Source organism: Poecile atricapillus, chromosome 2 (assembly GCF_030490865.1).
Source record: "Poecile atricapillus isolate bPoeAtr1 chromosome 2, bPoeAtr1.hap1, whole genome shotgun sequence".
NCBI classification, from domain to species: Eukaryota; Metazoa; Chordata; class Aves; order Passeriformes; family Paridae; genus Poecile; species Poecile atricapillus.
Window position 1 is genome coordinate 86,778,422 of NC_081250.1, and position 24,868 is coordinate 86,803,289.

Genomic DNA, 24,868 nt, shown 5'->3' on the forward strand with positions numbered 1-24,868 from the left:
GTAACTTCAACTAAATTTGAGGATTATGTTTAAATATGGTCAACTCCTGAATTTGTCACAATAATTTATCACGCTTCAGGAAGAAATTCTCAAAGCATTTGAGTGGTCATCTGGAAAATTTAATTATTGTACCTAAAGAACTAAAACATGGGTCATACCCTATTCATAATAGAAATCCTATACTAAGAAATACTATAATATCCTAAATATTTACAATCCTAAAAATGCTTAGAATACAGGAATCAGTGTGCTCGCTGACCTAAATTCCATTTGCTGAGTATAATTTTATATTAAATGGATTATATAGAGGTTATATATAGGCTATCTCATAATAATGTCATCACTTTCCTATTTTAGCTGTAAAAAGTCTGTGTACTTGGGTGACATATGCAGAACATAACATTGTAATCACTTTTTCTCTGCAGATTTTAAGAGTATAATCAAAACATCATAGTTAAAAAAAACCTCAAACCCCAAAGCATCCCAAGCTATGTCTTGATTCAAGCAATTTTAACTTCTTATATAATAAAATCAGATTTAATGGTTTATATAAAAAGAATGAGGCAGTGCAAAATATCATTTAATGTACCGTATATTTTAGGAGTGTCTACTTAGAAACATACGGTGTTTTTTTCTCTTTCTTACTGCAACCCTCGTTTAAAGAAGGCTCCTTGATATATATGTATATATTATATTTCAGATTTTCATATGAAAATGTCTGTAGAGGTAGAAAACAACATTATTGTTTTGTTGAGATAAGAGGTGGCAGACTTTGGTAGTGCCACAGAAATCATATTTGAAATTCGGTACCAGCAGTCCTGTAACCCCAAGAATGTCCAGCACCATAGGGCTGGACTCCTCCTATACACACTACACTCACAGAGCGTGGTTAGCCAAGCTGGCTGCACACCCAGAGCTCAGGGACTGAAAAAAACCCCACAACCTGGAAACCCAATTTCAGACAGAAGCAGTGTGAGGGAAGTTAGGACTTCAGTTTATAAAGTTACAAAAGCAATGGATAAACTGCAGTTTAGCAAATCCTGCAGCACAAGAATGAGGTGGCCACTTGATAAAAGCAGTGTGAGAGAGACAGCCCAAAGCAGATAAAAGTGTTTCTTTGGACAACAGAGACTTTGCTGCCACAGGAGGCTGTGAAGGCAGACAGTATTTGAAGGCTCAGTGACAGATTCAGGAACTCTGCATGGCATGTACTAAAAGGATTGGGCAAGGATGCACCCCCTCACATGTCTGATAAAGCTGTAGATCCTGTAAAAACACAAGAACAGAGGACCAGGGAACATGTACAAGCGCACAGAGCCTTTCTTAACCCACATCTCCCAGTGTCACCATTGGAAATGGACTATGAGGACTGACAGACTGCCACTCTCAGCTAGGAGGGCATTTGTTACACTTTCCTGCCATCAGCTGGGACCTCTGTCTATAGGAAGTAATTCCTTCCAATAGCATGCCCTCTGACCACTATGGTACTTGATACAGAAATATCACTGACCTTTTCACAAAGAAGAAAAAATCAGGAACATCCATGATTATTTCATATAAAAGCCTTGAAGTTAACAAGAAATCTGCTTTCTCACTTGTCTTATCCTAGAGCTATTTTTAACTGGAAAAGACATTTCTGTCAGCAGAGAGGTTTGAGGTTGGAAATAAGGAGGGACCCACTGTAAAAATGGAGGAAAAAATCATAAATTATCCTTTAAGAGACATCTTTTCTCAAATGAAGGGTGGTCTGCATGACAATGATGGTCTTGCAGAAATTAATTTGGAACTGACCAATGATGAACTGTACAAGTAACAGGAATACATCTTGCTTTCCACATGATGTAAAGTTGGTGTTCTGAAGACATAGTTGAAGGTTATTAAATCCAAATCCCTTCCATGGGATTTGCATTAGGCAGATAATTCTTTAGTCAGTTGTACCATGCAACCCTGTTAAACTGCACTGAGAGTATAACTGAGGTTACATTCTACTCAAGGAGAATGTACACCACAAAAATTATACTTAAAAGACATGTTGAACATATTGCAAGTGGAATTAATTTTGCCGTACCACAACAGCAATCTTTCTATCAAGCTAATCAATGAAATATGCATGTCCTATCTAATTCCCTTCATTTTTATACCACCATTTCCCTCAAAGACAAATGAAAGGACAAGCATGACTTCACTAATTATGATTAAAAATTTGTCTAGTGATTGCTTTATGTTTACACCATAAATAAAATATAAATATAGGAGATCTGGGTCAAACTCACCAAATGCTTCAAATTTGCAGCACTTACAAGTAAGATTAAAGTGTGACTTTTTTGTTTCAAGTAAAACACATAAAGCATACATTCTAATACAACATTAATTGCAGTAAAAACAGTATATACAATATAACATTTAGACACAAATTTTCCCATACTGGTTTAAACAACCTGTCTTTTGCATTGCCATGTACAGTATGTTAAAAAGGCTTAACAACTTAATTTAGAAGTTCCATACTCTTCCAGTTAAAGCACATGGTACTAAATGGCAAATCTTAATTCTAAACTAAAATGTATTGAACAGCAAGTTTTGCAATTAAATTACCAATTTAATGTGAAGAAAAAGGAAAAACAACCAAAATTTCTCACACTTTTCCAATAATATATTAATATTTACAATCACTTCATAATTTCTTAGTTTAAAAGTAAAACACTCTCAAAGTGATATTTTTTCTCAGTTTATTTAATCATGTATATAGCTTATTAAGAAGCTAAAGTAGTCAAGCATATTTTTTTGAAAGTGTTCAGATTCTATAAAAATTTCTAAAATTTGACAAAATTATCTTTTTTGCTGTACATTACAGCTCAACAGAGAAAAGCATCATGAATGACCTGCTAACCTCTCTCCTTTCCTACAGGTGGAGTATTCAGTAGGGATTATTCATATCTAAGGAGAAAAATGTTTCTTTGATAATGATCAGTTAGCAAGGAGGCAAACGGATGTATCTATTACAGATATATGTTATATAACACCTCACGCCTGAGACGTGGCTTCATATGAAACTTGAAGTTCCCCAAAGACAAGTGCAAGGTCCTCCACCTGGGTTGGGGCAGTACAAAGTCCAAATACAGGCTGAGCAAAGAATGGATTGAGAATAGCCCTAAGGAGGAGGACTTGGGAGTGTAGGTGGATGAGAAGTTCAACATGACCCAGCAATGGGCGCTCACAGCCCAGGGAGCCAAATGTATCCTGGGCACCATCCAAGGCAGTGTGGCCAGCAGGGCGAGGAAGGGGCTCTGGCCCTCTACTTTCCTGAGACACCACTGCAGTGCTGCAACCAGCTCAGGGACTAAAGGGAAGGCATTGACCTGTTGGAGCAAGTCCAGACATCCAGAAGAAATTTAAACTGTTCCTTCTTCATTCAACACTCGACACCTGCCTGTAAAGACATTAAAGAAGTCTGCCTGAATAAGTGTCATATAAATATTATAATTTTTTTAATCAGAGATACATTTTCTAGCAGAAAATTTTTCCTCTTTCCTTGGTTTCATTGGTCATTGGAGGCCACCCCTATTCTTCCCACAATAAAAACAGAACAGGTATTATCATAGTTATCATACTTTGCTCTATTTAACAGATTTAATTTTTCATGTTAAAAGGGAATCTACAGATAGACTATAACACAATATAGGCAAATCAAATTGGTTTTGTTTTGCTTTGTTTTTAAGAAGAAAAAAACATATTAAGTTTGATTAATTGGAGGGAAACCTTTTAAACATATGATCAGTTCAAAGCAGTTCAAAATAGCAGACTACCTCCACTTATTATATATATATACATATAGGCTACAATTGCCAGTAGTCTTTAACTGTTAAAAGAAGTGAGACCAAATTAAATTATATACATCATATAACTAAAAAAAAATAGAAAAACATAACAGTTTTTCTTTAGAGCTCAAAAAACACATCATAGAATAGAAAATTAATCAGATGACCTGTCTCAGAAAAACTGACCACATATCCAAGTCAAACTGGGCAAAGTGGCTTAGCCTTAATGAAAGATGGAATTTTATTATATTGGCACATTTATACATTTTCAAAATATGACATTTTATTCTGAAAAGTCAAAATGCTGCATTTTTTACATTTTCCAGATAAAATTCTTCAACTTTTCCAAGCATATGTCAGCAGGTTAAATACTTCCCACAATATTTTCAGAAGTCAGAGTTATGCAGGCAGGAAAAACTTTACCTAGTCACTCATCCTATATTCAATACAAACCAAATGGACACTTACAGTGCAAGCATGAGGACAATATAAGCCTTAGGACACAGTTCTTATATTTTCATCAAAAGTATCAATTCAGAGCCCTGAGGCCTTCTATGGAAGTCAATTCCCACTTTACAGTGTACCTCTTACTAAAGCTACCACTTTTGTGATGAAAATCTTCTGGCTTAGTAAGGAAGCATATAAATCTCAAATTATAGGTTGTAGAAAGGAAAGGAAGAAACAAGTATATTTTTCTTACTCTTTTGGAAACATATATGACTAAGAGCAAAAACAAAGTGAATTTTCATTTTCACCTTCTGAATCAAAACATCGACCTTGACAATTGTTTCCCTTTGTTTCTCCAAGATGTTTGCATCCATTTTGATTCAGACAAAACCAAGCCTGAAACACACTACATTTGGGGAAGTACAAGAAACAGTGCACTGTAAGAAAGCTGAAAACTTTAATTCTCAGGAATTTGTAGGAAAAGTCAATGGAAACCAGAGTTTAGATTAACAAAACCGCCAGAAGCAGCAAAAGAAGTGTTAATTGCTTTATTCTTACCCTGCAAAGCCTACTGGTTCACTCTGCATGGACAAGATAAATACCACCAACACTAAAATACTGCCTACAGAAATTGAGAGCAACACAGCCTACAACACCTGTGTTGATCATACCCAAAAAGCCACACATAACATCTACCACATGCCTAAAATTATACAGTACCACTCTGAAGGCATAGAACATCTGCTTGAAATTAAGCTTTATGGAGGAAAGGAAATATAGGATGAAACTACCCATGCATCAGATTCCTTACGAACAGGAATATAGTAATTTTCAGCCACCAACACTCCCCTAGTGGAAAAATATACAACAAAATACAAGTTACTGCTAATTGCCTGCTGAGCTGATGCTATAATTGTTTTGTAAGAAAGTGAATGAGGATATGTTTGTGAGTCTCATGGAAAACACAGCTAAAAATATTTCTTCAAGTAAGTTCTGTTTGGAACCAGATCATGTTATTAAAGTCTCACAAAAAAGAAATCACTTTTTCATTTAAGTGACAGGATGTAATCTGATGGAAATGAGTCACAGAAGATCTCATACTGAAGCAAAGCACTCTGCAGGGAGAATAAAATGAACAGGAAAGAGATCATGCTTAGAACTATCCAGTGAGATCACAACACAATGAGGGGCAAAGTATGCAAAAACAGTGTGAGTGAATGCAGTGTTCCAGTACACATTTAAACATTCCAGTATCTCCAGAAAAGCAGAGCAATTCCAACAAAAGATGGACACTTAGTGTTTTTATACTTTCCAGTTAAATACTGACTTCTCTAATTTACAAATGGATATGGACATAGAACACAGATGTCACAGTTAGGATTCAAAAAGCCTTAATGAATTTTCTCCTTAAAAACACAGAGCTCTTATTATATTGTCAAAAACAAGTAAGTCAAATCCTCCTTGATTTAAGCAACTTCTACTACTTGGTTGACATGCTGTAACTGGCACACTTCACTTTGCAAGTTCACACATAGAAAATTTGAAATCACAAAATTAAAAAAAAAAAAAAAAAGACCCTAACATTCCAGCAATCAGATGGAAAGATGGCATGGATATGGAGGCTTTTCCTGTTAATAAGGCTCAACTGCAAAAAATTAGGCATGGCCTTGAAAAATACCAAAGAACTGCAATTCTGAAGTTGAATGAAACTGTATGTTCTGGCATTGCTGGAATAGTGAAACAAGTGGCAGTAATACAGGTGTTTTAGTGTAGAGCCTTCAGGGACTTTTTGTCAGTTTCAACCAAATAAACAAGCAGTTGCTTACCCTTTTTGACACCAAAACAAAAAACAAACCCGAGAGTAGAGATACAGGACTAGCAAAGAAAGGCAAAAAAGTCTCCACAACTCAACAAACAGTTCTAACAGCAAAGCTGCACACTGATTTTGCACTGCCATTTTTATTAAGAACACCGAAGACTACATTACTACTAGACATCAGCAAGCATGGAAAAATAACATGAATTTATCAATCCAAGTAAACTGAATACTGCAGCCCTTCATGCTAGAATTAATCAAGTCAAATAATGGTTTTTGCTGCTGCCAGAGCTTTAACTATCACATATGTTATAATGTGTTAGGGGAACTGCTCTTTGCTCCTTGTTTTGAGATTCTGATGGTTGTATTTCTTTGATCTAGTTATCCCCCACCAAGGAATTTGTGTTCAAACTCAATGCAACAATTTCTCTTCATGATGCCATCATGACTAGAAAAAGTCTTCTCTAGTCCACATGCTGAGATTAAAAGTATTTGAATTTGAAGTCTTCAAACCAAAAGACTTCAAAACAGTAAGTCATACAGGAACAAAACACACAAAGGCATTTTGGAAAACAAATTCCCAGGAACGATGGAAATTGGTCCTTTATCAAAGAGCTGTCTACATATCTCACTTTAAAAAGTCAGTGGAGAGCAGACCTACTAGAAAACCCAGCAGTTTTCTGTCAAAATTTTGCCAAAACTTTGGTTCTCTCTTACTACAATATACCTAAAAATCTGGTTCTTTCAGGAAGAGGACAGACATTTCAGTGACTACTCTTGAGAAAAGAGGAAGGAAAAATAATCATAAAAGAACTTTAGAAAAATGGATATGACAGCGTTGAATAAATATTTTATATATTTGGGGGTTTTAATATAGTTTTATAACTCCTAGATAGGAGGCTTTAAAGGATGTAGTAGAAGAAGCATCACAGCAAACTGAAGATACTGGAAAGCATGAGGAGTATCTAAATTGTGCAAACCTCCTTAAATTCACTGGACAAAAAGAGACAAGTTTATATGAAAATACACAGATTTTGCCTCTTCATATTAGAAAAGATTTTGCAAGTTACACAGGAGAAGTAAAAATTTTCCTTCAACTTCTTCATGAATTTGCAATATAAGACCACTACTATAAATCAGGATGAAATGGGTTTACCGTTCCATCTGTTCTGTACTTTATTTTGTGATAGACTATTTGAACATCATTCAACAAATCTGGAACAAGGCTGTGACTTTAAAAGGCCACAGGAAGATCAAGGTTAACATAAAGCCTTCTTCACAAGTCTATGTTTGTCCATATTTGTAACTTCATGTTGAAGTTTTATCTGAAAAATTTAAAGCACTTTAGTAATATTAATATTTACATTTTTGCAAAACTACTCCTCTTTCCTGTATTTGAATATTTTTAAATTAAAGGGGCTTGTTTTCATGTGAGAGTTTTTGTTTGTTTTCCTTAAACATGGAAACACTAACCAGAAACAGGAAGTAAGAACTCACAGAGATCATTTGATGAAAAGACTTGAGTATTTGTCTCGTGAGGCCAAATCCACTGTACCACAAGTTCCAACAAAAGCTTTCAGGATATACATACTTCTTTAGATAAGTAAGAAAACAAAAACAAGGAAATATTTCTTGTCAGCACAGAATATTGTAAAACTAAACCACTGAAAACTTGTTTCAGCTGCTTAAAATTTAAAATTAGTACATGTATAGTAAAGGCAAACCAAGAACATTAATTATATGTGCATATGCATAAAGTATACTATAAATTTTAAAAGAATTTGAGGTAGTATCTATTTCTTTTTGTTCTCCTTGGTATTCATTATGGCATTATATTCAACCTCCTTTTGTTGACCAAGTCTCCCAGATCTCTCAGGATATGTACCACAATAACACACCATTAAGTTTTAAGGGTTAGTTTCTCTTTTTGCTTTATTGCAGTATTTTTTTTTTTGTATATATGTATCACCAGTTTAACATCAAGGAATGAAGAAAGGAATGGAAATGGTACAGGATATCTACTGAACTAGAAAAAAAATACTACTACAATCCTGAGAAAGAGTGCTGCTGAACACCCAGTGTCAAACAAGGAGTAAAGTCTTGACTACATCAAAACTGAACCTGATCCTTAAAAGACCTCCTAATTAAGCAAATAAAAACCTTTAATAATTAGATAATTAATTTCTCAACTGATCTCATTACCCACTTTTCTAATTCCTTGTTCTTAGTCTCCCTTATGAAGCCTACTGAGCTAAAAATAATGCTGTTTCTCTCATCTTTCCCTAACTTCTGTGTAACCAAAGTCATGGAAGAGCAGGACCTTTCACCATGGAAACCTATTGGCAGGTTCCAATTCAGAAGCTGTTTCCAGTTCTTCAAACACACCCAGAAAGTTTGTTCTCTGAACTGGTTAGGGCAAGAAACCTGAAAGAGTGGTGAGAAGGTTTCTCCTTAAAACTAGAGTGGAACAAGAGCAAATCAAGGGCTGCGGAAACAGATGGCAGGAGAGAATAGAGGCAAGGGCTGGTGTGGAAGATGGGAAGGAAATCCATGTAATTGCACAGGCCTAGGAAAATCAGACTTCAAGTGACCTGGCAGCCAGGATGGTTATGGATGGCTCTCTCCTAATGCATAAAGGCCCATCACCACAGAATGGTTTCATCCAAGGGGGACTAGAGTCCTTTTAGGTAACCATGTCCCCCTGACACCTGCAGCAATCTGATGGTGCTGCAGTCCCTGATGTCCATGCAGAGTCCCTGCACAGGCTTTGTGGCATGCAAGCTGTACACACTGTCACAGTGCTGCACAAAAATCAAGGGAACCAGTCCTTCCAATATCCGGAAGGTGTCATCACAGTGGCCTCCTGATGCCATAAAAGCCACCTCACTGCTTTCTGTTCCAGGTCTTATAAATACAACAGTCCCAGTATTTGCTTGCAATTTGCTGAGCTTTGAGGCCCTCTGATGGCAACTGTCATTGAAAAGAGGACCTGGAGCAGAGGGACTGCCCACCTTTGCGTGGCACACCAGAGTGATGGTTTCCAAAACCACAGCTGAAGTGGAAGTGATATGGGAGGAGTAACATTGTCAAGAGGTCGTGAGGGGACACAGCCAGGAGACCTGACTCAAATTCACCAAAGACACATTCCTTACCACATAACATCATGATACAAAGCTGCCAGGTGCCAGTTTTCCCAATGTAGCCATTGTTCAGAGACAGGCTGGGAAGTGATGAGTGACAGACTTCACATAATTTGATTTTTTTTGGTTTTCCCTTTCTTTGATTAAACTGCCTTTATCTCAACCCACAAGTTTTTCTGCTTGTCCATCCTGCTGTGGGGGAATGAGCACATTACTGGATAGGAGCTACTGGCCATGTTCAGTCCACATTTTCAGACGGAGAGAAGTTGGGGACTTTTCCAGAGATCAAAGTTGTAGGACTTAATGTAAATACCAGTCTAAAAAACACTAAAATATCAGACATCAGTATTTTCTGGTGTGCATTTTCCTTTAACACTCTGGCACAGATTTGGAATAAAAATGCAAGTGTTTCTTTTACCAGGCACCTGATCTACACAGCTGTCTACTGTAAATGTCACAAACTACTGCTGTGACAAAGTCAGCAGAAAGACATCAAGCTTTGGAATAAGTGGGGCATAACAACACCATCTTTGATGTTTCATCTCCATTAAGTAAAAAAATTTCATGAATTCTCACCTAAAGTCATGACATGTAACACTGACACTGAAAAGACTCAAGCTAGATAAAGAAACCAGTTCAAGAATACTACCTGAGGCTTAGTTATTAATAAAGTCTGGGATAATTTTCTGTACTTTCTGCAGTATATGTCTTCACTTCAAATGTGAATATTTGAGAAACACTTGCTGTACCATTTTTAAAATGTCAAAAACAATAGGATGATTATATCAATAACAATACTATTTTCAAGTGAGGCTGCATTAGTCATACGGGCTTTATTTTAATAAAAGGATGACTACTACATGCAGTGCTTGCCTTACTTATGATGACTCCAAGAAAACATGGTATCAGCATGTATTTTGATAGAAAAAGACACAAATCCCATAACTACCAGGTGAGTTGTGATCTCTTTTTTCTTCATCTTTGTATTCTTAATACAAAACCACAAGATTTTCCATCAGAAACTTAATTCTTCTGGTCACTAAAGAATTCACCAGCTTTTCAGATTTATAGGCATATACATACAGAAGTACTCACCTGAGCAATCCCTAGTAGCTATACAGTTTTTTTGTTTTTATCTTTTAAAAAGATACTCATAAATAAAAATGTATTACAGACATCTTTTTTATTTATATTATGTTTACAACTCTGTCATTGATTATGAGAAAGATATTTAAGTTCACTTTTCTTTATCAAACACTAAGCTTTTAGTCTGTGGCAAAATAAGAATGTTTGATGGAAATATATGGTTTACTGAATGGCATATCAATAGCATGAAGAAAGGAATTATTTGGCAGTTACAGGCATATTTACCCTAAAAAGCCAAATGCATCTTGCCAGACAATCCATCACCACTTCTACTTCTGTCCATAGTGTAGCTATTGGCCTTCCTATTGCTCCATCTCTAGGTCACTAAAAATTTCCCTTCCTGTAAAATGACAAAAATAATCATGAGGATTGAAGCCATACTTTAAAGCAGTAAATTATATTAGCTCATTGTCATCTTTTGCAAAGTAAATACTCCCATTCTGTAATAAGAGTATTAATACTGCTGAACTATGCAAAAATTATTTTGCATTTTAAAGTGTTGGTTTGAAATGGAAATACATAATGAACCATACTCCAACCTTGATTAGCTGATATGGAACAATTTCTGGCACTGAGGATAAACAAGCTAAACAGTACCTGCATAATTACCTGTGATCATCTAGGGTGCACATACTTCATCCTTTATGTAAAAAACAGCAAAAACAAAAATCCACAGATCAAATTAATTCTGGTTCATGATACACAGTCATGATACAAGTTAAATACAGAATATATGCACACACACATAAGCTGTTGTTTTGATTCCTCCATATATATATTTAAACACTCAGACATGGATGAAATATGAAAATGCAATATAGCTTTAAACTAGCAAATAACTCTGCTTTAATTAGCCTTTCCAGTAACTCCTAGTGGTTTAATATCACATAAATATTGTTCCATAGGGTTGTTTTTGAGAACTGGCAAAGCCTGACTGATTAAATTTCCCATAAAACCTCCCAGTATCAATTAAGTAAAGAAAAATATGCTCAAGTAATTTCAAATGAGGAAGGACTAGTCTAAGAGTGCAGTGTCACCTGACCTCCGGTGACTTTAAAAACATTTGCTTCTTTCACAGCCATGACATATGGTTGCCTTATGCATGCCAATCATTTCCAACAGCTATGCAGCTTTAAATCATAAAAATTTCAGGACAGAAAAATCATACCAGAAGGTCACAAAGAGCATCTGACCCATAGCACCATATGTCAAATTGAAGAATTTATAAAGAGGCACCTAGTCTCTCAAGAAGAAACAGTGAATAGCTTCTACAAGAATTTTTATGAAATCACAGATGGGTTGAAGCTGGGTCATGTGCTCCATACTCCTGCTCAAGCACAGCCACCTAGAGCCAATTTCTCAAGACCACATCCAAATGCCTTTGGAATATATCTCCAAGGACAGACTTTATAACAGCCCCAGGCAAGCTGTGGTAGTGCTCAATAATTCTTGCAGTGAAAAAGTATTTTCTGTGGTTTGGATGGAGCGTTCCATGGTTCAGTTTGTGTCCATTGCCTCTGGTCCTGTCACTGAGTACTACTGAAAAGAACCTTCCTTTCATCCTCCTTTCAGGTATTTATATCTGCTGACAAGATTCCCCAGAGACTTCTCTTCTCCAAGCTGAACAGCCTGAACTCTCTCAACCTTTTCTCATATGTGAGATCCTTGTACCTCTAATATGTCCATGTCTCTCTTGCACTGAAGCATCCAAAACTGAATCGAGTACTCCAGGAGTGGACTCACCAGTGCTGAACAAAGGATCAGCTTCCTTGACCTACTTCCAGTGCTTTGCCAGTGGCAGCCCAGAATATCATCATCCACCTTTGCAGCAAGGACACGTTGCTGGCTCATGTCCACTCAGTGTCCACTAAGGACCCCAGGGCCTTATCTGCAAAACTGGGTGCCCAGAGTTGCTCCTCCACAAGTGCGGGACTGGACACTTCTTGATGAACCTCATGGAATTCCTGTCAGCCCATTTCCCTAATATGTCACCCATTTCCCTAATCTGTCATCACCTCTCAATTATTACCCTGGCCTGGGGATTTCTTGTTTCTTTGATCAAAAATGCCCATGGAACAGAACACCAGGGCAGGCTGCACATACCCATGCATTCCACTAATGCATGTGCCAGGCTAACTTTGAAGAATCAGTTCTTCCAAATTTCAGTCTAAATCTTTAAATGTGTTTTCACAACTAATCATCACAGGTTTCAAGGAAGATAAACGTGCACATTCAGTGATCTGAGGCCCTAACCAGTTCTGATGCCTTTAGATAAGTTAAAGCATTATATTCAACTTCCTTCTAAAAGGTGATAGAGTTATTTGCAGTCAGGTTATTGTATGTTTATTATAAATTTTATTATAGTCTGATACCTTAGAGGTTCTCACATACATTCTCTTGTAAATGCATATCTAAAGCAAGAATATATCAAATAATAGCAATTAGAACAAGACAAAAGAAATCTTTGACTACCAACATACTGTTATAGATCGTGCTACAGTAAACTTTAGAGCATTATAGGAAGGGGAAAGTAACATATCTATATATGCACCTACAGAGGAGTAGAAAAATTCAAAACACATTCTCATAAAATATGGTAGAGGCACATTTAAGAATGCTCCTTAATTTGCACCCACAAGCAAAGGTTCAGTTATTTGAAACCTGAGTGAATATTTTAACCTGAATGTCTGAAACAAGAACATAAAAGTCAGTCCTAAATACACATGCATATTCTAATGTCTGGTAATATTTTAAAATATAGCACTTATAATTTTCTTGATTACATTAGGTTGTTACATAACGTCACTTCAAGCCATAACACTTTTTGTTTCCATGGAACATTGAAACCTTCTATTCTTTTATATGTGAATAATGTCAAGATGTCCAGTCACTTAGTTGGATAAGCACTTGTCAGTACCACTGACCAAATTTGGATCAGGCTCTAAAATAATCAATAATCCTGACACAGAAAATCAAATCCTAATCCTTTTAAACTATTAAGAGTGTGACAGCCAATTCCTTCATAGGACATGCATCTTATGTACTTGTTTTTGACTTAAATTCCTTTAATTTTATTATAGGAAATCAGGTGAGGTGTCAGACACTGAGTTGTAATGAAAGAGAAGATGAATAAGGGGAACCATAAGTATGATTTTTGTTATTTGAGGCTACTACACTTGTCACGCAAACCTGGCTCTCTTAAGCTACTTGCCAACAAACAGCACCAACAAAGCAAGATGCTCAGGAAACTGTTTAACTCCCAAGCTTCTTTTGCACCACAAGTATTTTCATCCTTTTCTGTCATTGTATTAGGCAAATCATGCTACACCAAATCGATCAGTACTCTGTTAGCTGAGAAGATTGGGCACAGAGGGAATTTTTTAATGGGGTAATTCTTGCTTCTAAATCTAGTAATGTTTTCTCAGGAATTTACTGTTGCTTATGCATCCAACGAAGTTACACATTTACAGTTTAAGGTGGTGGCCCAATATTATCACTGTTCCTCTTGGCACAAAGCAGGGATATTTTCTAGTCTGTACAAAAAATGTTGGTCTAAATTTACAGCATTTTTTGCAATACATTTGCAAAACACAGACCTTTTCTAAATCACTCTTCTGAAAAGCAATATCTCATTCTTGAGTGGGCTGAAGATTTTAGTTTTAATCTCCTCTGTTAATTAAGCACTAATGAAAGTAAGTGGTAAAAAGCCAGCTTTTGAGAGCTACTCAGGAGCAATCACACTTTGAACAGTTGATTAATGAAGCATTAAAAATCTCTTTTAGTATAAAGCAGTAAGGAAAAAAACACAATAAAAAAATATCCCCAAGAAAAGTAGATGCTATTTTCTAAAACGTCAGCAGAACCAACAAATACAACTATATAGTTGCACATACATACTGAGATAAACAGTTTTGAGCACTTGGAAACCAGAAAATGCTTGAAAAGATACCTAACAACATTTAAACATCAGGCTGGAAATAAATCTCCAGTGACTCCCTACACTTTAGATTAAAAACAGCACTGGAGTGTTACATGTGGTATAGCCATAAAGCATAAGATGTGGAATTTGGTTAGCACAGAGACTGTAAACAGACAAAGCCTTTATATATTTTTCTTGTCATGTTGTCCATTAAAAGATTAACTGCAAGTATTTATCTGCTGCTCCAAGTTTCTCATCTTAAAATTGTCATGTTTCTACTGTTGATTTTATGACAGTTAAGTCAGATTAATAGCACAAACTTTTTTTTTTTCTGTACATTATCAGCTTATCCTAGAAGTTCACTCAGACATTTGTCCATCTTATTCACAGGAATGGATGAACCTGGCAGAGACACTGACTCAGCCATAGGAACTAAACAATAATATTTAGCCTGGTCCAGGGATACCTATGGTGACTTTAGCAGCAGAGTGGCAATTATGTTGGGCACTCAGGGAGAAGCATATCATCTACGTAGTGTCATGGTGTCTACTAACAGCTTTTTAAGGAAAATTTTGTCACTTTCTTTTCATTCATGTGCATTAAATTAGAAGTAGAGGAGCCTGCACTCAACTGACCAATGGAAAAATTATGTGCTATGCATGTATGGAAGATACACAACCACTTATATTATCATCTCTCTTGTTTTTTATATCAACCAGAAATGTTTATATACAGAGTTTTTGGCTCATGTTTAAAACATTAAGCACACCTAACATTTACAGCAGGACAATTGTTATTAGAACTTTCTGGCTTAAAGGGGAGGAAAACTGAAATTATACTACTAATGTAAGCTTGTTTAAAAGATACAGCCTGTTGATCAAATTACAGGGAGACAGATACATTTACAGAACCTCTCTTTTCTGTCTCACTTTCCTGCCATAAAAAAATAATTTTAAAAAGGCACTTATAAAAATACAGGCAACAAACATGCTAAGACTAAAAAAATGCACTAATAGTACACATAAACCATATTCGGAGATAAAGGCATTTGTAGCAAGGTAATTATCTAGTTATTATTTTTTATTTTTTATATTAAACTAGTCCTTCACAGTTGATACCAGCAACTTTTTTGTCTTGCTACACAAATTCATAACAGCCTAAATTCCCAAGAACCTTTCAAGCTAAAGAAAGCAAGTAGGCCAATAAAAATAAAAGAAACATGAGCATCCTAGGGTGAAGTGAGTAGTTTGACTTGAGATAATAAATGCAAGCTGACCAAAGAAACTAGGCAACCCTCACCCACAGGTCCACCAACTACACAGCCTTAATTGAGAATGCCACCAGATTTTCTGTAGAACTGAGACCTGAAAGTTCACACACTCTAGCCTATCACAGGTAAAAAAACAAACAAACAAACAAAAACCCCAAAAAAAACCCAAGCAAAAACACAGAAGTTGATAACACATATTTAAACAGTCAAGGGGGCAATTTGAAAAATCAAGTTTCAAGGGTGCTTATACACATCATAATTATGCAATAGGTCAATAGGATTATTTCCACTGATGTCAAAAGCCTCTGGATTATATCCCTTATAGAAAAGTAGAATTTCCAGTAGATGAGCTGCAGGCCAGATTTCTTTGTTCTGTTAGTTAAAAAACTGCCAACACCAATGTCCAACTTTTAGTTTAACATTAGACAGGCTCCTATGAACACGATAATAACAGCAGAAAATAATTTGGCAGTGGACTGCATAGCTTAATTGTCATCAATAGTCTTATGTCAAGTATGTTCTAGACAAGTATTGGTGACCTGTGGCAAAAATATTAAATATTATATTAAATATAGAACTTAGATTTTAAAGAATATATTAAATATTATATTAAATATTACATTATATATTACATTGAATATTATAAATATCCTGAGCCTACTAGTGCTATGTCATGTGATAAAAAGCTTATCTGTACACAGAAAGAGAAGCACAGAGAGACAGCGGCAGACGCAGCAACCTGAACAATAAATAGCCTGTCCAAGCTCCTCCCAAGACCACCAGTGGCCCATCTCCACAAGTCCATATATGCACAAAAGAAGAAACACAGTCAGGAACCCAATGGATAGATTCTCCAGGGTATCCAGCCTGCCCCAGGGCTGTCTCAGTAGAGACATCAGCCCCATAATCCAGGTGTGAAACCCAAGATGAACTAACAGGAGATAGGTCTCCAGAGCATCTTTTGGTTTGAGGGGACCAAATTCAGATTCTCTAAAGGCGGAGAATACATTTTAAAATATAGGTGTAGAGCATTACATGCATGTACATGGTTTCTACTTATGTTTGTGTGTCTGCAACACTTTCTCACCCTTGCTTTTGCTTGCACCTGAGGATACAGAGCTGCCTCATCTCTATCAGGATGATAGATTAGTCTCCCACAATAATTTAGCATTTTTCATGTAGCAATTTAGGCTCTGTACACTCCTATCCCTTTCTGCTTCCTTGTCCAAATACATCTGTACAAACATTTTTATTTCTACAAAGTTTGTTGACAGGCTTTCATGAGGAATAATACTTCCCCAATACACTGTATACACAAAACATGTAGCATTCAGTTGTTACTCTGAAGGATTTATAGTTTTAGAAAGAAGCAAGAGTAACTCATTGAAAACCTTCAGATTTAGCTCTCACAAAAGTCAGCATTATTCAGCAAGATGCTTATGAGGGTAATTATACAAAAGGCTCCACCTAGGCCCTAAAACAAAATAAATGTAAGATGACAAAGCATGAGAAAGATTACATATCACTAAGCATTTGCCTACTTTCAGAGAATAGCACCTTGTCAAAATAAATTTGGTTGTCTTCAGAGAACTGCAAAGTTCATGTGCAACAGTACAACAAGGTGTTGCCCAAGATCCTGCAAATTATTAATAAAATAATGTGACAAGCTTTTTAAAAGAAAAACATCTTTTCATGGAGCATTTGGTTAATCTTTATCATATGGAAGAACTTTTTTTAAAAAAATATAGCACATCACAAAACAAGCAAAGTTTTATGGAGAGTTGTGTTTCTCTATAAAGGTAAAAAGCTTTCAAAGGACAAATATAATATTTATTTTAAAATAACATGTTCTTTGTTTGCCATGGAACACAATACATGCAAAACCAAGGCACAGAAAACAATCTATGTTTAGATCAAGAACTGATGGTAGAGCATTAAATGTCATTACACTATTAAGTCACTGAGTTATTTTCCTCATTTTTTAAAAAAATCTTTTTCCTCATTCATTCTTTTTATTAATAATTATCAGTTTTCAGGAAAAGAAACACAATTTATGTGCTGAATATGTAATGCAGATTTTCTCTGTTGTTTTACACCATAGTTATTTTATGTTACAAAAATCCAGTGGATAAATAGTGTTGTGTACAACAGCATGATTTTTCCCACTGATTCCAGTGAAGGAAATTATAGTCCATAAATGATCTAATGATCCTGGAAACTGTATTTTAAAGAGTCTCTCTCAACTGTGAATTAGTCAACACACCATAAAGAAATCTCTTTTATAAGTTAGAACATAATGAAACTGATGAAAGGATTCTCAGAAGGCTACATGCAAATAAACATCCTCTTTAGTGATTTTTGCATTATATTAAACTCCAACCTCCAGCTTCAGTTGTTTCAAGGGACTACACAACTTAAACTTTATGAGAGCGAACAAACCAAAAACAAGCCACTTTCACCCCTTAAATCATATTTTTTAAGGAAACCCAGAAATGCAAGAGGTGGTTCACTGAAAGACAGACCCGGTAAAATTATTCTTTTAGACAGGGTGTATTCTCTACCCTCTCTCATCTTTATGCCTATTCTCAACCCCTCCACAGCACAGGAACAGACCTGACTTTTAACCCAGCTTAATCACTTTTACTACAATGCACTTAATTAGTCTAGTTCTCACACTATTTGCCAGCCATGAAAACAATTGTAAAACTGGACTCTCTAAATTCTAGTTGTTCAGGACTCCCAAAAAAAACCCAGTTAATGAGATTTTTAAAAGGGCTTACTGTTGCTCATTTACTCTGAGTTATACACACAGCAGAAATGCTGACAAGGTATTCTGCAGAGGTCAAAACAACAAAAAAAAGTATTTTACTGGCAACTTTGGAAAACCAAAGAATTTTGACAAAAAGTTTAGTGCAACATTCAATCAACATAAAACACTTCTCAAAGAATTAACTTGGCCCATCCAACTTAGGGAACTCTAAGCCCATTTGATTTTAAGTTACTAAAAAACTCCTAGAAGTGGGAAGTAGAAAAAGAAGAAAGAGGAAGAGAGATAGAAAATAGTTAGAAACGCACACTTACAGTTACCAACTCCGGGACACCAGCAGTGTTCACATAGAAACTCCAAGAGGAGGCAAAGTCAAGATGTGCTTGCCACATGTTTGACCTTAAATACCCCCTTGGCCTTCCTGGGCCCTTCTCACAGTTGGGAATCCTGGTCATTTGTTGACTCCAGAGCTGGTTTAGGGGCTCCAGAGGTGGGTGGGGAGCATTGCCTTGGTGTGCCAGGGATTGGCACGGATTTAGGCTTTAGGGGGGGTGTGGTGTATAGGGCAGTGCACCACCTCACCATAGGACCTGCCCCTGGCCCCACACACATGTACCCCAAAATGTCTTGAGACATCAGTCTTTCCAGTCTCTCACACCAGTATGACTCAATATTTGTCATAAAATGGAATGTCTCAGTGGGTCACACTACCTCCACAGTGGTTTAGGTATCATTCATATCATTTTTAGAGGAAAAGAAGTTAACAAATCAGGGGAAAAAAATCTCCTAATCCAGTATAACATTGGTGTAGCTGTCAGCCTCCTTTAGGTTCCCAGGGAATTATTTCAGCTATCAAAAAATATCTATTTCCTGTGTTTGCTTGGTCAACTGCAAGTGAAACTCCAAAATACAAAGAACAGAAATGGCCCCAAGACTTCCTCTGGAAATATCGCCTATAGAAGGTCCAGGAAAGAAAACATAGGATGCCACTTCTTTTTCATCATTGGACACAGGATTGCTGAGATATAAGAATCCTCTTTTTTCTTTGTCTTCAGAGATGTACTGAAATGATGATATTGCTGCAAAAGAGAAACAATGGACTCCTGTCCCACTTTTCAAAAAACTGAGTGTTCTATTACAGTCAGAGGGCAAAATCAGTAATCATCTCTACTAAAACACTGTTTTACATTTTCAGAAACACCCATAAATCAGCATTCCTGAACAGAAGACTAGTACATTTTCAAGGGTAAGTGATAATGTTTTGCAAACCCATAAATATTTTTATAGGTATCCACAGATGAATAGTCTTAGAACACTCCAATCTTGTAATAGCAACAACAGATTCACATCAAATGTAACAGAGTAGTTTTTAAAGTGAGTTACGCTCCACTTGACAATATAAAAGAAAAACAACAGTCTAGAATTCACAGAAGTGGTAGTATTCACTTCCATGAACAAAAAGAATGACAGATCACTGGTCTTCCACATAACTATGGGGAAGCTAGCCAAGACAGATGTTACTGCTAAGAAAAAATACACAACAAATCTTCACACCTACATCTGTTACCTGTCATGCTGCTTCTACTTTTTGGCCTTGGATGCTAGGCTTTTAGGCTGGGTTTTCTTCAGAGATTGAAGCAAATGCATTTAGGCACAGAGGGTGAAAGGAGACAACAGTTCAATACCCAACCATTTTCTTACATAAAACAGGAAGGTTGTAGGTTAACAAAAAAAAAAAAAAAATCATGAACTTAGAAGAAAAAAATGTTGTTTCACATCAAATAATTTCACCTCCAGTGAAGTTCTGAAAAAGTATAAACTTATTAGGAACAAATATATGTTTTGCACATTGCAATCAAAAAGGTATTTAGAATGGAAACCTATTCAGTTTATGAACTCACAGCTAGAGAGAAGTTATAGAAATTCTGTCATGTAACTCCGTGACAACTTTATAATTTGTCATATAGTTTGTTTGCAACTGCAAACAAGAATTCACTCTTATTTTACTAATTAAAACACAATTAGAATTCTCAGGAGAATGTCCAAGAGCTGGAAGTTAAATATGAAAAGGAACATAAGCATATAAGTGTCCTAAATAAAAATTATTAAATAAAGAACAGAAAAATCATAACATAAACAGAAAAACATAAGGATTTCCCTGTTTTTCTTCCCTCTATCAACTACAAAATTAACATGCAATTTATTTACAAAAGTTGTAAACAATATCAACTTGCTGAAGTCTACTGCTATATTGACAGCATTAGTAATTTTATTGAATCCCTCCAAGTTCTCATACCAGTCTCCATGATAGTTCTGGAAAAGTATACTTTTAAAAGAAAAACAGAAACTCTTCCAAACTGATTGGAATCCATAAAGAAATTTCATTCTTTCTCCTCATCTCTAGGGTGTGGTATATAACAGTTTGATTCAGTCCACAGTAGAAAAAAGGCAGTGACACAAAACTTGGCTCAAAATCCAAAGATTTATTTTAGCACATTAGTCTTCATAATCCTTAGATACTAGAATGAGCTCTCACCAATCAGCCATGTGGCATTTGAATTCAACAAATAGATGCACATACAAAACCAAAACAGGTATCACTGAGAGTTTCCAGTATAAATTCAAGGGAATTCAGGTCTGGCCTTTAAAGACCTGAGGTATAGCCTCACCATCCAGTAGACAGGATTGAGTTTTATGCAGTTAATGAATTTGGACAGTGGGTACATCAAAGCATTCCCTCTTCTCTAAGCATTCCTTTCACAGGCAGCTACTGACAAAGTTATTTCAGAGATTAGAGCCATGCATTAATGAAGACATCATTACCTGATAACACAGTCATTAATATGTCTTACTGCTAATTATTTTTGTCATTAGAAAACAATGATCTATGGCTACAAATTTTAAAAGGAAGATATCAGCAAAAATTACTCTGATTTTGTATTAAGCACACAAAAAACTGAAGCATTTCACAGAATTTCACAGGGTTTAGACCCCACAACAGGATACTAGTAATGATTTTATAAACTTTAGAGATGCAGGGAAAATAACCTACAGAATTTTAAAGATTAGTTAATAAAATATCTTAAAGGAAATGCCATTGTCATAATCAAAACACTGTATTGTAGAATAAGGACTTCTAAAGTGAAATTATTTTAGCTTTTTTTTTTTTTTTTTTTTTTTTTTTTTTTTTTTATGCTTTGGTGGTGCATAATGCAGTGGGGCAGCTGTGCCGAATGGGACTCTTTTGGGTGACTTCTATGGATTTTAGAATCAATCCTTAACTCTTTTGCTGTTATCATTTTGATTTTTATTCCATATAACACTGCTATGGACCAAACACATTAAGAATATATAAATTGAATTATACCACAATGCAAATGGACACAAAAAATAACCCCAATTAAGGATTTAGTTCAAAGCTTTTCAAGTCAATAACAGAATTCCACCTTCTCAGAAAACAGTACTGACAAAATACTACACTCAATTATTAGAGACAGAAATGGAAAAGCCCTTCAATTTCTGTTTCTACAACATGACCAATACTGTCTCAACAAAATCACACACTTTAGGCTTACTCTTACAGTAAGTCTGCAGACTGCTGCCAGCAGTTAAATTTGGTCAAAAAAAGTGATTGAAAAAAAATATTGTTATACTACATAACCTTGGGGTATATAATTATTTTTAGAGATAAACATTCAGAATGAAAATTCCTTTAACTAATGCAGCACATACTCTAAAAATGAAAGGAACATTTGTGAGTAAGAAAATGTCCAATCTTCTCTTAATACATCTCCATTCATTTTTTCCCCTGATTTGTATACTCAGTTTCCAGTACCTCCCAACTGGTTTTTTTTATTTATTTTTTATTTTATGTCAGTTCTAGAGCTCCTGTTCTTTTCCCAAAAGTCATCCATATATCAATACATCCATTCCCCAAGCTGCCTCAGAAACATTCGTTCTTCAAGGGAAGAGTAAAATTGGAATTCTAATAGTCAAGCATCAGTCCCATAAGACAGATTTGACATAGCTTTGCACCCAGAGCAATCACTTGCTTCCAGGCACTATCAGCATGAAACACACTGGCATGATCTATTTGCCTGTCCCAGCCCTTTTGAAAAGCTACAAATGAACATGAGCAAACCTAATCAGTCTGTAGGATTTTAAAACAAGTCACAAATTCCTTACATCCATATCTTTAATGTAAGATACAGGCCATAATTAAGAATTTGGTGGGGGAGACAGACCAGGTGAATCTGCCAGAGGGCAGAATATTTATGACATCAATCACAAGCCCTTGCAGCCTGAACTTTAGACTAAAGTGAAGGTAGAATCAGCTAACTCATGTTCCAGCGATGGCAAAAAGGAATATATTGTATCTTCTAGAAATACATGCAGACTTTTTATTTACTTCTGAAGTGAAGCTTGGTAAAGAGAACTCTGCAAAGACAAAAAAGTAAGAAAGTAAGGGTAAAGAAAACAAAATAGAGCTGAGATGTCAAGTCTTACTCCTAGCCTATAAACCAGTATTAGAATTGTTTCAACCAAAACCTTCCCTAACATTACAGCCCTGGTCAGAGAACCATCATAGAAAGATTTTGCCTTGTCAGTTCAACATGAAATATTCTGTTAATTTAATAAATATATCAAGTTAAAAAAAAAAAAATTCTTTCATGTCAGAACCATGTCAGTAAAAAGTCTGCTTACCTGTGAAAACAAATATCACACTGCATTTCAGATATATTATCAAGCTGTCATGTTTTAGTAGGCAAAAGTTGTTCTCACCTACCTTTACCATCTCATATTTTCCCTTTTTTTCTCAAAATTAGGCTACCCACTATTTTCAGAAGAATGTGGGTTTTTTTATTCTTGCATCTCATGTTTGTTCACTACACTGCCATTCATGTCACTGAAATTTAGGAAATCTTATCTTAGCGCTCTTAAATATTTAAACAACAAGAGCTATTTGTAAACAAGGTTATAGGCTCTATTTCAGGGTTCAGAAACTGGAATAACCACTGTCAGTAAAACTGTAATGCTAGAGAGAGTAGGGGGATATTTGTGTATCATCTGAAATCTTACCCGTCTTTCCTTTTCTTCCAACAAATCTTTATAACAGGCACACAAGTAATCCCTCAACCCACATAAATGTAGTCCCATATACTACAAGGGTATTTTAAGGAATTAAACAAAACAGATTCTGAGAAGAATACACCTTTTTGTCAGCATAATACAGTCAATGGACAACATCAACATACTATACAAAAGACACTGCAAAATGAAAACTTAGCACTTTAAAATACATCTGCTGCCTCTTCTTAAAAAATCATTTTCCCCAGAAGAAATTGTTTTGTTTCATAGTATAACTTGTAAGTCGACTAACAGTACATGAAAGGAGCCAACATACATCTCCCTGCACAGTAGGAGCACTCAGCATACACTGCTGAGTCTATACAGGGGGCGTTCTTTTAGTTTGTCTTCCAAATACCAGTGATTTATTCACATCCATTCTTCCAAGCATGTAAAAAGCTAATCACCATTACTCTTCTGGAGAAGAATGGATAAGGTCAGTATGAAGAAGATATTTCTTTTAACTGCAGCATTTGTATCTTGATATTTGAATGTAAAAATTATGTCACTGAAGACCCAACAAGGCAAAAACACGGTTCTTACAATAATACCCATCAGGAACAGAGATTGCTTTTTGGGTTCCTCTGATTAAAGAGTTAAAAAAAAAAAATCAAAACAATAAAGATCATTCAGTGAAGATGTGAAACTCACATAGGTAAAATATCTGAAACCTCCCACATCATGACCCAAATTCAGTTATCTCTCCCAGTCCTCACAGAAAGAAAGAAGCTAATTATAAGACTTACTAAGAGTAGTCATTCTATAGCATAGTTGCACTGGTTTCTCTCATGAAAGAATTCAAATCTCTCCATTAAACCTGAGGGAGTTCACACACAGTGCTTGCTGGGACAGAGGTGACTCTGAAATTACTTTTTGCTAAGTAGGGAATTATGCAAAGGACCAATTCAGGGTTTGATATCTGCTACCTCTATGCGCTTCACTGAAGAAAACCATGGACAAAACCAGACTAGTTACACATCCTTTTACCAAGAAGCATGGCATATCCTCGTGTTTAAACATTCATATTAGAGAAGCTATTAAAAAGAAAGAAAAATAAAGGGGCTTTTAAATTAATTTTTTAAAAATTTAAAAAAGCTAAATAAGGTGCCTAAACAGGAAGAAATTGCTTCCACTGAGATGATTAAGCAAGTAAAGGAAACAAACAACATAGATTTTTTTAACCATAAAAGTGCTATCAGTTCTCATTATTTTGAAAACTGGAAACATTCTGTTATAAAATTTTAAGCATGTTCTTCCGTAAAATTTTACAAATTGGATATAGTACTTAGATATCTTTTTTTATATATTGGATATAGTATCTTAATATCTGGTCTTTTAAGGTTTGCCTTTTTAGTTTGCTTGCTCTTTCACAACAGTGAGTCTGCCTCAGCACAAGATGAGTACGGAGCTCCACCTAAAGG